Source organism: Felis catus, chromosome C1, assembly GCF_018350175.1.
Source record: "Felis catus isolate Fca126 chromosome C1, F.catus_Fca126_mat1.0, whole genome shotgun sequence".
NCBI lineage: Eukaryota > Metazoa > Chordata > Mammalia > Carnivora > Felidae > Felis > Felis catus.
Window position 1 is genome coordinate 45,548,867 of NC_058375.1, and position 13,192 is coordinate 45,562,058.

At 46.5% G+C, this 13,192-nt stretch overlaps 1 long non-coding RNA gene across 1 annotated transcript in view; it reads right to left on the reverse strand.

Moving 5' to 3' along the window:
- LOC102902095 overlaps nt 1-13,192 on the reverse strand; it is a 351,245-nt gene that overhangs the window by 195,811 nt on the left and 142,242 nt on the right. The gene's annotated exons all lie outside the window — the stretch shown is intronic.

Below are 13,192 nucleotides of genomic sequence, written 5' to 3' on the forward strand. Positions count from 1 at the left end.
ATCAGGGTTGCCCAAAGGACACAGGGTCCTGAGTGCTTAGTAAATGTTATCTGTCTTCCTCTCCCTTTTTCTAGAGAAGCCTTAATCCCTGTTAACACCAAAGCCTATAGAAAATCCTGTCCGTTCAGCTGCAATTTAGAAACCATTATTTTTTAAATTTAATACAGCATTCTCCAAGTCATTTGAGCCTTTCTCCTCCCCACAACATCCATTAACATCTCATAGGATTATTTTTCCAGAAAACACAATTTGGGAAACACTGTTCTCTATTATAAGTGCTCCCATGCACTTCCTCCTCACTTTTTAGATGGAGAGCCAGAAAGACAGTTGTTACGGAAGTGAGATGCTAAGATAGTCGGATAATCACCTCTTTTTGAGGCTATGACACAACTCTATTATACATTTAAGTAAGAATCAAATCCAAAGAAAGTGTATAAAGGAACGAAAAGGCAATTGAGGAGAGCAAAAAGAAATTTTCAGTTAACACATGTTCTACAATAAACATGTATTCGTCTTTAGTTTTAAAAATACCAGGGGCGCCTGGGTGGCGCAGTCGGTTGAGCGTCTGACTTCAGCCAGGTCACGATCTCGCGGTCCGTGAGTTCGAGCCCCGCGTCAGGCTCTGGGCTGATGGCTCAGAGCCTGGAGCCTGTTTCCGATTCTGTGTCTCCCTCTCTCTCTGCCCCTCCCCTGTTCATGCTCTGTCTCTCTCTGTCCCAAAAATAAATAAACGTTGAAAAAAAAAATTAAAAAAAAAAAAGATTCCTCTCTCTTTCTCTCTCTGCCCCTCCCCCAATGTGTGCACATGCTCCCTCTCTCAAAAATAAATTAAAATAAATTAAAAATAAAATTCATATGAAGGGGCGCCTGGGTGGCTCAGTCAGTTGAGCGTCTGACTTCAGCCAGGTCACGATCTCGCGGTCCGTGAGTTCGAGCCCCGCGTCAGGCTCTGGGCTGATGGCTCAGAGCCTGGAGCCTGTTTCCGATTCTGTCTCCCTCTCTCTCTGCCCCTCCCCCGTTCATGCTCTGTCTCTCTCTGTCCCAAAAATAAATAAAAAACGTTGAAAAAAAAATTTTTTTTAAAAATACCATAAAATGATGAGAATTTTGTTATGAGGCTGAGCAGATCTTAATAAAAATTTGCATGCGTAAAACTAGGAAAAAGTGACTTTTACGTTTTTAAGACTGGGAAACTATTACTACTCCCTCCCATTCAGGTCGATTCCCATCACTACTTTAAATTAGTCGTTGGCTCACCCCCACAGAGGTGGTCTAGATTCCCTTGCCCTACTGAGAACCAGATGCAGAAGTCCACCCTGGTTGCTGAACTGGGTCTAAGCCCTGGAGATTCAGAAGCCCCACCACTGAAGTTGTTTTGTAACAACTCTACCCTGTGAGGCTCTCCCACAGAGGATCAACACAGAAGAAAAACACCAAGACAGGTGAGACCGTGAGAAGTCCTGGGAAGTTCACGGGACTTGAAATCAACCTGGCTTTGAATCCTGGGTTTCTCTTATTGTCACAGACCCAAAAGTTCCATACTCTCTCTGAACTCTGTTTCTTTGTTTCGGAAAGAAAATGGCCAGAGTAAGAAATGATAGGATTGTTAGGAGGTTTAAACCTGCTGAAGTAGGTAACTCAGGTGTCCCCTGGTGCTTCTGTTCCTAGAGAGATCTTGAAAGGAATGGCTGGAGTCCCCTGTGAATGTCTGAAGCCCTCCTCCAGGGTCTGCAGTTCCAGGGGCAACCCTTGCTCATACGTATAGGATTCTAGGCTATTTTAAATCTGATTCCGTTTCACACAGCATTGAGCCCAATGTGAGATTCGGGCCCTTCCTCAATTTCTGCCGATAATAATAATCACCATCATCATAATAAAATCATACAGAGTTTGTGAACACAGTACTACTTATGGGCATCGTGGAGGGAGAGATTTACATCTAAAACATTAAGAACTTCGACATTAAGGTATATAGCCTGTTCTTAAACGTTCCTTGGCCTCCCTGCACAACACCAGGTGCCATTCCATGCCCCATGCCAGCCAATTCTTCTCTCCTATGGCACTCTGCTCCTCCCCTCCCTTCTCTTTCTCTGGAGCAAAAACTAAATTCCTCTCACATTCTCAGGCAGAGGGGTTTGACTATTCTTGTGTTGCGGAGACTCCTGATAACGCCTTGCTTCCCAAATAGTGTATCAAGGTATTTTCATAAGAAAGACTGTTATCTCCCTGAGAGGAATTCTAGCCACTAAGGGCAGAAATAAATAAATCACTTCATTAGACGCATACCCAGAACCAGTAGTGGTAAGGAACACAGTGGACTGTATGTCTCGTCTTTGTTGCTCAGTATCTTGCCTAGCGGTGAGAACATAGGCAAGTTCCGTGAAGTCCGCGTCCTCACGTGTAAAATGAAGATCAGAGCCGCCCTAAACTCATATGGTGTTTGAAATAATTAAATTAGTACATGTAAAAGACTTAAAACATTTTTTGGCACACGATAAGGTCTCAATAAAGAGGAGTTATTTACGTTCATTTATGTATGTATTTATTTATTTATAGTTCTTTGCTTTTATTAAATAAGTGTCATAGGACTTTTTCTCACTGACATCATCTACTTTAAAGGCAGCCAATATCTCTCGGGGCCCTTGGGTGGCTCAGTTGGTTAAGCGTCCAATTTCGGATCAGGTCATAATCTCACAGTTCGTGAGTTTGAGCCCCACGTGGGGCTCTGTGCTGATGGCATGGGGCATGCTTGGGATGATGTCACCCTCTCCATACGCCTCCCCGGCTTGTGCACACTCTCTCTCTCAAAACAAATACATAAACATAAATAAATAAACGGAGCCAACACCAAGAAGATGTGCCATTTTCAGCACTTCATTATTGCGAAAAACGTCTACTCAATGATACGTAACTGGAGACAGTGATACGACCACACAGAAGTGATGGACTAGCAGGATGGCACAACAGTTTGGAGTCCGATAACCCGGGTTCAAATTTCAATTTGGAAGTGTGCTTGCCGTGTGATCGTGGATAAGCTGGTTGATTTCTCTGAGCAGTTCCCTCGTTTGATAAATGTGAGTAAAAATAAAACCTGCCTTACAGAGGTGAGAGGATTACGAGATAAAATATGCAGAGAAATGTGTGTTATACGCTTGGTATATACATGCACATGATCAATGAATTAGATGGTGGAGGTGGTGGAGGTGGAGGTGGTCATGGACATGGCGATAGTAGAGGTGGGGGTGGTGATGGAGGTCGTGGTAGTAGAGGCCGTGGAGGTGGAGGTGGTGGAGGTGTTGCTGGTAGAAGCGGTTCTCGTGGTGACAGTGGCGGTGCAGGCGGAGGTGATGGTGGAGATGGTGGAGGTGGAGGTGGTGGTGATAGAGATAGTAGAGGTAGAGGAGGTGGTGGTGATAGACATGGAGGAGGTGGAGGAGATGGAGGTGGAAGAGGTGGAAGTAGAGGAGGTGGAGGAGGTTGAGGTGATGGAGGTGGTGGTGGAGGAGGTGGTGGAGGTGGAGGAGGTGGTGGAGGTGGAGGAGGTGGTGGAGGTGGAGGAGGTGGAGGAGGTGGCAGAGGTGGGGGTGATGGAGGTGGTGATGGAGGAGGTGGTGGAGGTGGAGCAGGTGGTGGAGGCGGAGGAGGTGGCAGAGGTGGGGGTGATGGAGGTGGTGGTGGAGGAGGTGGTAGAGGTGGAGGAGGTGGAGGAGGTTGAGGTGATAGAGGTGGTGGTGGAGGAGGTGGTGAAGGTGGAGGAGGTGGTGGAGGTGGTGGAGGTGGAGGAGGTGGTGGAGGTGGAGGAGGTGGCAGAGGTGGGGGTGATGGAGGTGGTGATGGAGGTGCAGGAGGTGGAGGAGGTCGTGGAGGCGGAGGTAATGGAGGTGAAGATGGTGGAGGTGACAGTGGTAGAGGTGGAGGAGGTGGAGGTCACAGAGGTGGTGGTGATGGAGGTGAAGGAGGTAGAAGAGGTGGTGGTGATGGAGGTGAAGGAGGTGGAAGAGGTGGAGGAGGTGGAGATGGTAAACAAACAGCACAACCTGTATCTTGAGATGGGGCGGGCTCCTTCATTGTTTTTCACTCGAGAGGCTGTGTACTCATCTCCACAATATACCACCTCCCAGCTCCTATTTACCAATGATCTTTGAAACATCCTGAGCATGTCCCTCCCCCACAAACTCATCAACAGCAATAACTATGAATAAGAGTTTCACAACTTTACTTTGTCCGTATATTTTTACGTCCCTGACATCATTCTGTACAGACATTCTGTATCCTACTCTTTACTTAACATATTAAAAGTATATTCCCATGCCTTTAAATTTTGTATACACTTTATTTTAACAACCACATGATATTGTAAAGATCTGCCCTAATTTATTTAACAACTCTCTTTTTACCAGGCATTTAGGTTGTTTCCAATTCTTGACTATTATAAATAATGTAGCAGTGAACGTTTCTGTCTGCATTTTGGATTACTTCCTTCGGCTAAATTCCTAGACACAGAATTACTGGGCCAAAAAATATGAACTCACAACACATATTGCCATATTGTTATCCAGATCCTTCACATATCTGAAGACAATGATCATGCTGCCTTTTCTATAAGCTAAACACTCCCAGACCCTTCCACCTTCCTCATATAATTCAATTCCCAGTGCTGCCACCACTCTCGCCCCTTTTCCGGGGACGACTCTTAAGCTGGCATTCCAGATTCTTCCCCTCTGACCTACTTTATCTCTGCCCCTCGTCTACCGCATCGCACCTCACTTTCCAGGCACCCTCCCCTCCAGTCAACCACAGCACCCTGCAGACGCCCAGTTCCTGCATTCTGCTATTCATCTGTGGATTCTACTCCTTCAGTCCAGAATGCCTTTCACACTTTTGATGCCTGGGACAGTCAATCTCATCGGTCAAGACAGGGCTCAAATGCCGCCCCTGCCCTGAAGGCTCTTGACTCCTTCTCCCTGCCCCAGGCAGAACCAAAGTGCTCTGCCCACTCCACCCCTGTGCCACCTGGAATAGTAGAGAGCCCCAGCACGAAACAGACGGCCTGCTCATATCTGCATGACTCAGAAGTATTGAATAAAGGGATTCTTTGGGAATCCGTGGGCAGGATGTAAGGAAACTCTAAGAAATAGCCAGTGTCCATGGGTCAGCAAGGCTTTTGACACCCCTATGTGCGAAAGAGTGAGGACAGGGCGAGGTTACTGGAACTCAGCAGGAAAGGGTCGTGTGGAGAGGAGCTGTGACTTCTCTCAAGGCCAAGGGAACCCCTGAAGAATAATACCTTGACTTTATTCGTCTTTGTCTTTTCCATCTCCTACCCAGGCTTCCATTAGCAGAACTCAGCTAAGTCCAGGGACTAGGAAACCCACGGACTCAGTTCATACAGGTCAGCATCCTATGGTGCAGGGGTGTGGTAGAGAAGGGTGGAGGGCAGACCTGAAAGGGCAAAGAGAGAGCCCCATCTCACCCTATTAAAGCTCATTACCCTTTATTATGGTTAATTCTCAGCAGGTATGTTTCACCTTCTAGACTAAATATGTATTGTCTCACTCACTTCCAAACCATCTTTTGCACTATGACATGGCCACTTTGCTTTCAATCAACATTCTTCATGGCCCCAGTGTGTCCCCCCCTCGTTGCCTACAGATAAATATAAATGCATTGGCATGAATAATGCCCCTGTGGCTGGGCTCTTGCCTTCCTCACTTCCTTAGGGCCACCTCTCCCTTTCCTCCTACTTCACAATCCAGCCACATGAACACATGTCACTCCAGGAATACAGCATTGTCCATAAAGGGTCTATTCTTTTGTCCTGAGAACACTTCCCCCATTGGAAACCTCCTACTCATTCTCTAAGGCTCCGCTCAAGAGTAACTTCCACTGTGAAACTCCCAGATCCCTCCCCCCAGAGAGACTCTGGGCCACCTTCTCCTAAGTTCCTTTTATAGCCCATGTTTTACAGTACTTTACATTATAGATTTTTAACTCTGTGTCCCCACATAAATTGCAAGCTCCTTTAAGGCAGAGACTACATCTTACTTCATCTATTTCCCTAGTACCTAAAGCCTCTGGCACATTGTAAACACTCAACATTAGATTAGTGAATGAAACATTGAATTGAATAAAGACATTTGCAATTAATGTAGATTTTTCATTTGGTGCGTGGGTTTGTTTTTCAACATATGGTTGTTCTTTATGCACTTGTAGGGGATGAACGTGTGACAGAGGACAGAAGCTTACGTCCTGAACATCTTTCGGCCTCAGCTGGCACTGGCCTCCGTCTGTCCTCAGCAGAACCTAGGCACGAATGTAGGCGTCCTTGGGAGGACAAGGAGGAGATCCATGTAGAGCTTACCCATTGGACATCCATTTGACAGATGGACCTTGTTAACAGGTAACTTGCCAACAAGCCCTTAGGAGCTCTTGTGTCTGCTTCCTAAATCCATTTTGGAGCAGAAATCCATTTTATTAGCTGAAGACAGAATAGACCAATTCTAAATATTTGGAAAAGCTTAATCTTGCAAATTAGCTAGCTGTCCTCTGGCCACATGGTGGCCACTTGTGTGGGAGGGAAGCAGGCCCATCTCAGGACAGACCTTTCTCTGTTTCTTAAGAAAACACAATAAAACACCCTTCTCCTTTCATCCACATCTGGCGGCTGCACAAACAGTGACCCGTGGAATTCACATTTTCATACTTGACTATGGTAGGCCAGCGTCCAGAGGTTATTCTTGCTGTGTTTATGAAAGAGTGAAGCCTGTCAGGATAAGAAGGCTTCTGATGAAGTGCTTATTGAGAAAACATGCAGAGATTTCTGTTTCCCCAAATTAGAGAAGGAGCTTATGATAAGAATCCTTTTCATTGATTTCTCCTCCTCAACTGCTTTCCTGCTGTCCCTCAGCATAATGACAAGCCCCGAGGTCCGGACTTGTGAAGCAAGTCTTAGAGAAAATGCCCCAAAGTGGAATAGCTCATGGGGTCCTAACTCTCAGAATTGCACAAAGCTTCCGGGAAAGCGCACTGTACCTATGATAGGGCCACCAGGCGAGGTGAACTGAAAAGGGATATTTGTTGTTGCCATTGGGCGGTTCTGTTAGAAACCACCCGCATGCTGCTTGTCTGATCACCCACCCGGGGCAAGTGGGAACGGCCTCTCGGGAGAAGGGAAAAGCGCCTTCGGAGAAAACCAGGGTGGAGGCAGGTAAATCACACCATAAAAGGGGACTTGTCAAACTGAACAGGGCTCAGCAAGGAACTTATGAGGACAAATAAGACCAGGGCAGTGGTGAGACAGAAGGTTCAGGGTTCAAGTGGATGTGAGGAGGGACGCATAGGGCAATTCCTGCACTCACTAGCAGGCAATCGCTTTTTCAGCTGCTTTGTCTGCAGGCACGGATCTGCTGAGAGCATTGAGGGGGCAATGGAAGGGGACGTTGATGAGAAGCTACATTCAGCAGTCATTTTTGCCCTGGTTAATGTAAAATTGGGCAAAATCAGTTTGCCGAGTCACTGGTCAGTTCATTCAACAAACACTGCATCAAACTCTTCCTCCGTAACAGCCATTGTCCTGGGCCCTGAATTTACAAACATTTCTCTGTGCACTTGAGAGGCTCCTGGACTAGAAGGGTGACTGGTCTTCCTGATCTCCAGACGTGCGCCTGCTATCTGCTCCTTACTACAGCAGGAAGTTTCTCTCTCTTTTTTTTTTTTATGTTTATTTATTTTGACAGAGAGAGAGAGAGAGAGAGAACACCAGAATGGGGAGAGGGAGAGAGAGATTCCCGAGCAGACTCCAACACTGTCAGCACAGAGCCCCATGTGGGGCTCCATCCCAGGAACCATGAGATCATGAACTGAGCTGAGATCAAGAGTAGAACGCTTAACTGACTAAGCCACTCAGGCGCCCTGGGAGATTTTTAAACTGAGAAGCAGGCCAGGGCATTCCCAGACTAAACCCTAGAGCGGCAACCCCTTAAAGAAAGGAAGTAAGCCTCAGGCCCTTAGCCTGGCACACAGCCCCTCTCTACCTCTCCAGCCTGACTGTGGTACTCCCAGCCCACCCCACCCCAAGATCTCTGCCTCCAGGCCTTTGCTTCGGACTTCCCCAGTGCCCACAATGGTATTTCCCCTTCTGTGCCCACCCAACTCCTTCTGGGCCTTCATTTCCTCTCTCAGATGTTATGGTCTCAAAGAAGCTATCCCCAACACCAACACCAGATCGGGTCCTCCAGTCTTCTGCATATCCGGTCATTTAGCCGGCCTTCCCCTCTGTCCTTGTAAGCGTCCCCTGCTGCACCACTCTGGCTGCCTGCTCCATTTGCCTGGCTCTCGGGAGCTTGCAAACTTCACCCAGATATATGGCCAACCTCTTCACCTTTGTTTCCCCACATGCAGTAAAAGAAATAGCACTTATTAGTCAGCGCTCCGAATAATTACTCATGGGCTGTCTACTACATTTCGCACTCTAGGTTAGGCACTTTCATAAATAGCTCCTCTAATCTATAAAAAGTGTAAGAGGATCACATTTTGATCTCCCCTTCCCGATGTGGGTGTTTTGAGACGTTGCAGAGCTGAGCAGCCTCTCAGAGTCGCTGAGCGATTTTGGTTTGACCTGAAGGCACAGGTGGGAGTAGATCACATTCATTCCATGAGTACCACAGTCAGGCTCAGAGAGGGTGAGGAATTTGCCCAAGGTCTCACAGCTCGGAAGTGGTGGGTGGGATCATCAGGCTAAAAGAGCACGCTCCTTCTCCACCCAACACTGGCCTGCGTGCTTCTGCAGGGTCTGGTCTGGGAAGATGGGTAACACTTCTCTCTCCAAAGAGAGAATCAAGACTACTATAGTTTTATTTCTAAAGGTGTGGCTTTCCTTATCTAAAGCTTGTTTTCCTAAGGGTTTGGGTTCTATTCAAAGGAACTAATCTCTTTCTAATGGACCACTGAACATAATAATGGGAGAAAATAGGCAGAATGAAGGCTTTTGTGTGTGAGGTTCCCTGAGAACTGGTAACAAGTCCCCAGGAAGGAGACTCCCCAGGCTCCAGGGACCCTGAAATGGGGCTCTGGGTCCTAGATTCTGGACCCCACTCCTGAGGGTAACAGATAGCGGGCGGGATAGGTGCTGGTCCCAAGAACAGAATCCAGTACCGGGGCCAGGAATGCCTTGCCAGGCATGCTCACTTTTTCCTCATGTACCCTTAAAACAGTTTTCAAAAAGCTCTGTACCCCCTCACACATTTTAAGTTGACATCTGAAAGTCTTCATGGAAACTTCCAACAACATGTTGTAAATATTGACATTTTAAAATAAAATTGTGACATTGCTCTTTTGCATGTACCCAATTTGATCTAAATACCAGTTACTTAAAACCCACCACAATCCATCTGAAAAATGTAGAAACAAGTTCTTCCTTAGCAGTTGGAAATTTTACATTCTTCTTTTTTTATTTTCCAGAAACCCCTTGAGCTCCTGTGTCTAGGTCACTCCTCCCACAGGATTTTATCCTAATGTGTTAGATTTTTATGCTAGAACCTAGTCATTCATTGATCATCCAGTACTTCTGTGAAGTGTGTGTGCATGTGTGAGTGTGTGTAAATTTCAAAATTGATAAAGCAACAGTTACTTAAAAGAGGGAGAGGAAGGGAGACTGTGAAGGAGAGAATTTGCCAGCAGGAAAGCTGTTGGGGAGATCAATGGTAGGAAAGAACATACATGGAAGTTAAGGTGCTAGAAATCGATTCCGCTAAAACTATGCTGCACATTTCTTGAAAGTCTTTAGGCACCTCTAAGGGGGCATATACCTCAGAATGAAGACCATCAGCCTCACATCTGAGTTAAGGTCATGTCCTCCTGCCCCCAGACCCCTCACGAGCAGCTTGCAAACTGCTAGACAGTCACGGAATGAATGTGATCTACGCCCACCTGTGCCGGAAGTGCAAACCAAAATCGCGCAGCGACCCTGAGAGGCTATTCAGATAACTCTGCAACGTCTCAGAACACCCATTAGCCCTATGGGAAGCAGTGGACATCCAGTTGGGGAGAGCACCCATGCCTGGACACAGGAGCTTACTGTGATCTGGGAAGAAGAGGCCGCCGTGGTCACCACTAGAGTTCCCACGAGCCCTCACCTCCAGACCCTGCTCTCCATCTGCCAACGCCCAGCTGCCTGAAATACTTTCCCCACCACGTTATCCATGCTGCACCTCCAACTAGATGCATTCATTCCTTGGACTTTGATGATTTTACTTAAGTATCAGCCCCTCTGACACTGGCCTAGCAAAGCTGATTATCATATCCTCTGCATAGTAGATAGAGTCTATTATTAAACTCAGCACACTGTGCTGTATATATGTGTGGGAGTGACTATGTCTTGCCTCCTTTGGAGGCACGAACCATATCTAAGCATCCAGTGTCCCATGTAGTCAATGACTGGGAGATGACTAACATCACAAAAGGACAGTCAAAGGAGGTGTTTTCTCGAAAGAAGTTTTATGGGCCAATTTAGGTACTTTTTAAACGTCAGTTTTTGAAAGCCACTTACTTTGGCCCCTAAAGTTTTGTATACGCCTAAGATATACAGTGCCCAGGAAGAACGGCTTGACCAGCACACTCTGGGGATGCCCCACAGGAGGTGAAGCACGTGGCAAAACCTATGTTCATTTGGTGTTTGCATTCTATTCATTTGTTGCTAACAGCACTGAAAAAGATCTTGATCATTTCAGACAATACAGGTCATTGCAGGCAGCAAAGGGGAGATTCATCACCCAGCCAGGGCGGTCTTAGCTTCTAGGGAAATGTGTCATCAAACATGTCACACAAACATGTCACTGTGCCGGGCTAAGTGGAATTCATTTTGACCCTTTAGATACTGATTTTGTCGTTTTGATTCATCAGTTACTCTGACCCCATCTACTTCAAGGGTACAGACACTTAAATCGTTATTGCACCACAGGTAGACAGTGTTTAATTTCTACATTTTCACTTTCACTGTACGTTCTTCAAAATGAAATTTTCATTTCAATCCTATACAGATTCGATTTCCCGAATCAGTGTATTGTCTGTACCTCATTTAATTAATTATAGCTTCGGTCATTGTGAATTTTATTTTGTGGCTATAATTCCTACCAAATCCAATTTCTCACATCATATAGTGCAGATCTAACTTTGACAAGAAACCATGATTTGGCGTTTGGTTCAATAACAAAGATTTCCATATGTAGGTTGAATTACTGCCGGTTCCATTTTGGGTTGACTGCTTATCTAAGCTCAATGTGCCCTGGGAAAGATTTTGCAGTTGCAAATGGCACCAACACATTGTGATCGTTTGGTCAGGCTTAATCTAAACTAAAAATAAGATGGAAAATTTTCATCAGGATTTTGTTGGTCACAACAGGAAGGATTAGAAAGGAGGTGGTGGGGGGGGGGGGCAATGTCAAGCCACTCGTTTCCTGCTGGAGCAGATTGGCGTACAGAGGACCCAGGATACAGAATATCCAGATGGGGCTGGAATACCAACAGCTTGGAGATGAGGTTGATGAGCGAGAACGCGGACAGTTTGTGAATGGCCTTGAACACAGCCAAGATGAAGTTCGATTACAACAGCTGTTGAGGAAAGACCACCTTTTCCCAGGCTTCCGCCTCTCTGCCCACCAGTTTCCCGGCTCCTGAAAGGAATCATCAGGCTGGTCCGAGGCTATTCGTGGAGTGTGCTGCTCTTGGGTGGAGAGCTGTGCCTCAAAGGGCAGGCACATACCTGTGTGTTCTGCTTCCTTCTGTAACCACGTGCCTCAGGTGCGAGGCCGCCACTGACCACCGTTAGGAAGGGCCAGTGAACAGCAGCGCAGAACCCAGCCCATTCTGAGTCCCAGGTGGAGACATAATCCTAACATCCTCAAATTCTTACCCCTCTTCCTAACAAGTGCTTATTGTAGGACCTTGAACAAGTTGCTTAAACTTACTCAGGGTCCATTTTCTCATGTGTAAAAAGAGAGAGTCGGTGAGAACTCACAAAAATAACTTCTAACACTGAGTGTTCACTGTAGTTCCAGCACTCTCCTAAGTGCCTTTCAGAAATGGACTCAACACTAGGAACAACCCAATCATGTAGGCACTATTAGGACTCTCTTTATCTGAGCATGAAATCAAAGCCCAGAGAGGTTAATAACTGGTTCGAGATTTCACAGTTCTGGGTAGACTTGAATCACAGGGACTCCACCTGTCAGTCAGGTAACCCACTCCCTGCCAGCCACACACACACACACACACACACACACACACACACACACACACGCACACCACCTAATTAATTAGCATAAGCATCTGATATATTTAGAACAGGTGGGCACCTTAATTGGGAAACCTGCAAAAGTGCCAAACAAGAGGGCTAAGTATAGAAGTGACACGATTAAATGTAAAGTTTAAAAATAGTAGTCTGTCATGCACATCCTCTCCCAAAGTTAGAACCGAATCACCCTCCCTAGGATGTGGGAAGTCAGACTAAAAAAGAGTAAATTCAGACCCTAGACTATAGAACAGGAAGGGCTTCCCCATGTCAGCTGCCCCAGCCCACTCTTATTGGGTTGAGATCCAGAGGGGAGGACTTGGACAGAACACTAAAGCAAGGTGGACAAGCTCCCATCCCAGGGGTTCCCACCTACCTCCTAGCTCTGCCTCCCCCACCTTGGTGCTGCCTTCCTAGCATTTGGGAAAAGAGTAAAAAAAGTATAACCCAGCCAGAGCAATAAGCATGTTCACGTGTAAGAGAGTCCGAAGGCACACCTCTCAACACCTGACCTCCACTGGACCTCTCAGATTTCTCTGGAAATAACAGACTCTCCTCATCCTGTGCAGTTCCCAGCAGACGTATCATTTAGCCTTTCCCTGGGAACAGCGGTACTTCACGGACATCTACTTCTGACTGTCAAAATGAGAAAAACATTTGAATGTCATTGGAGGGGACAGGGGACAGGACTTCAGTTCTTTTGATGGTTTTAACCCACTTCAAACTCAGCGGATGCCTCCTCTCCCTCTGAATTTCCCCCCTCTTCCCTTACCTAGCCATCTCTCCCAGTGCCTGGGTTTTGCAGACAGTCAACTCTGATCTGGATCATAGCTTTTCCACAGAATAGTTGCATAGCCACTGCGCAAGTCACTAAGCTACCTAATTATTATTCTGTGCTTCAGCTTC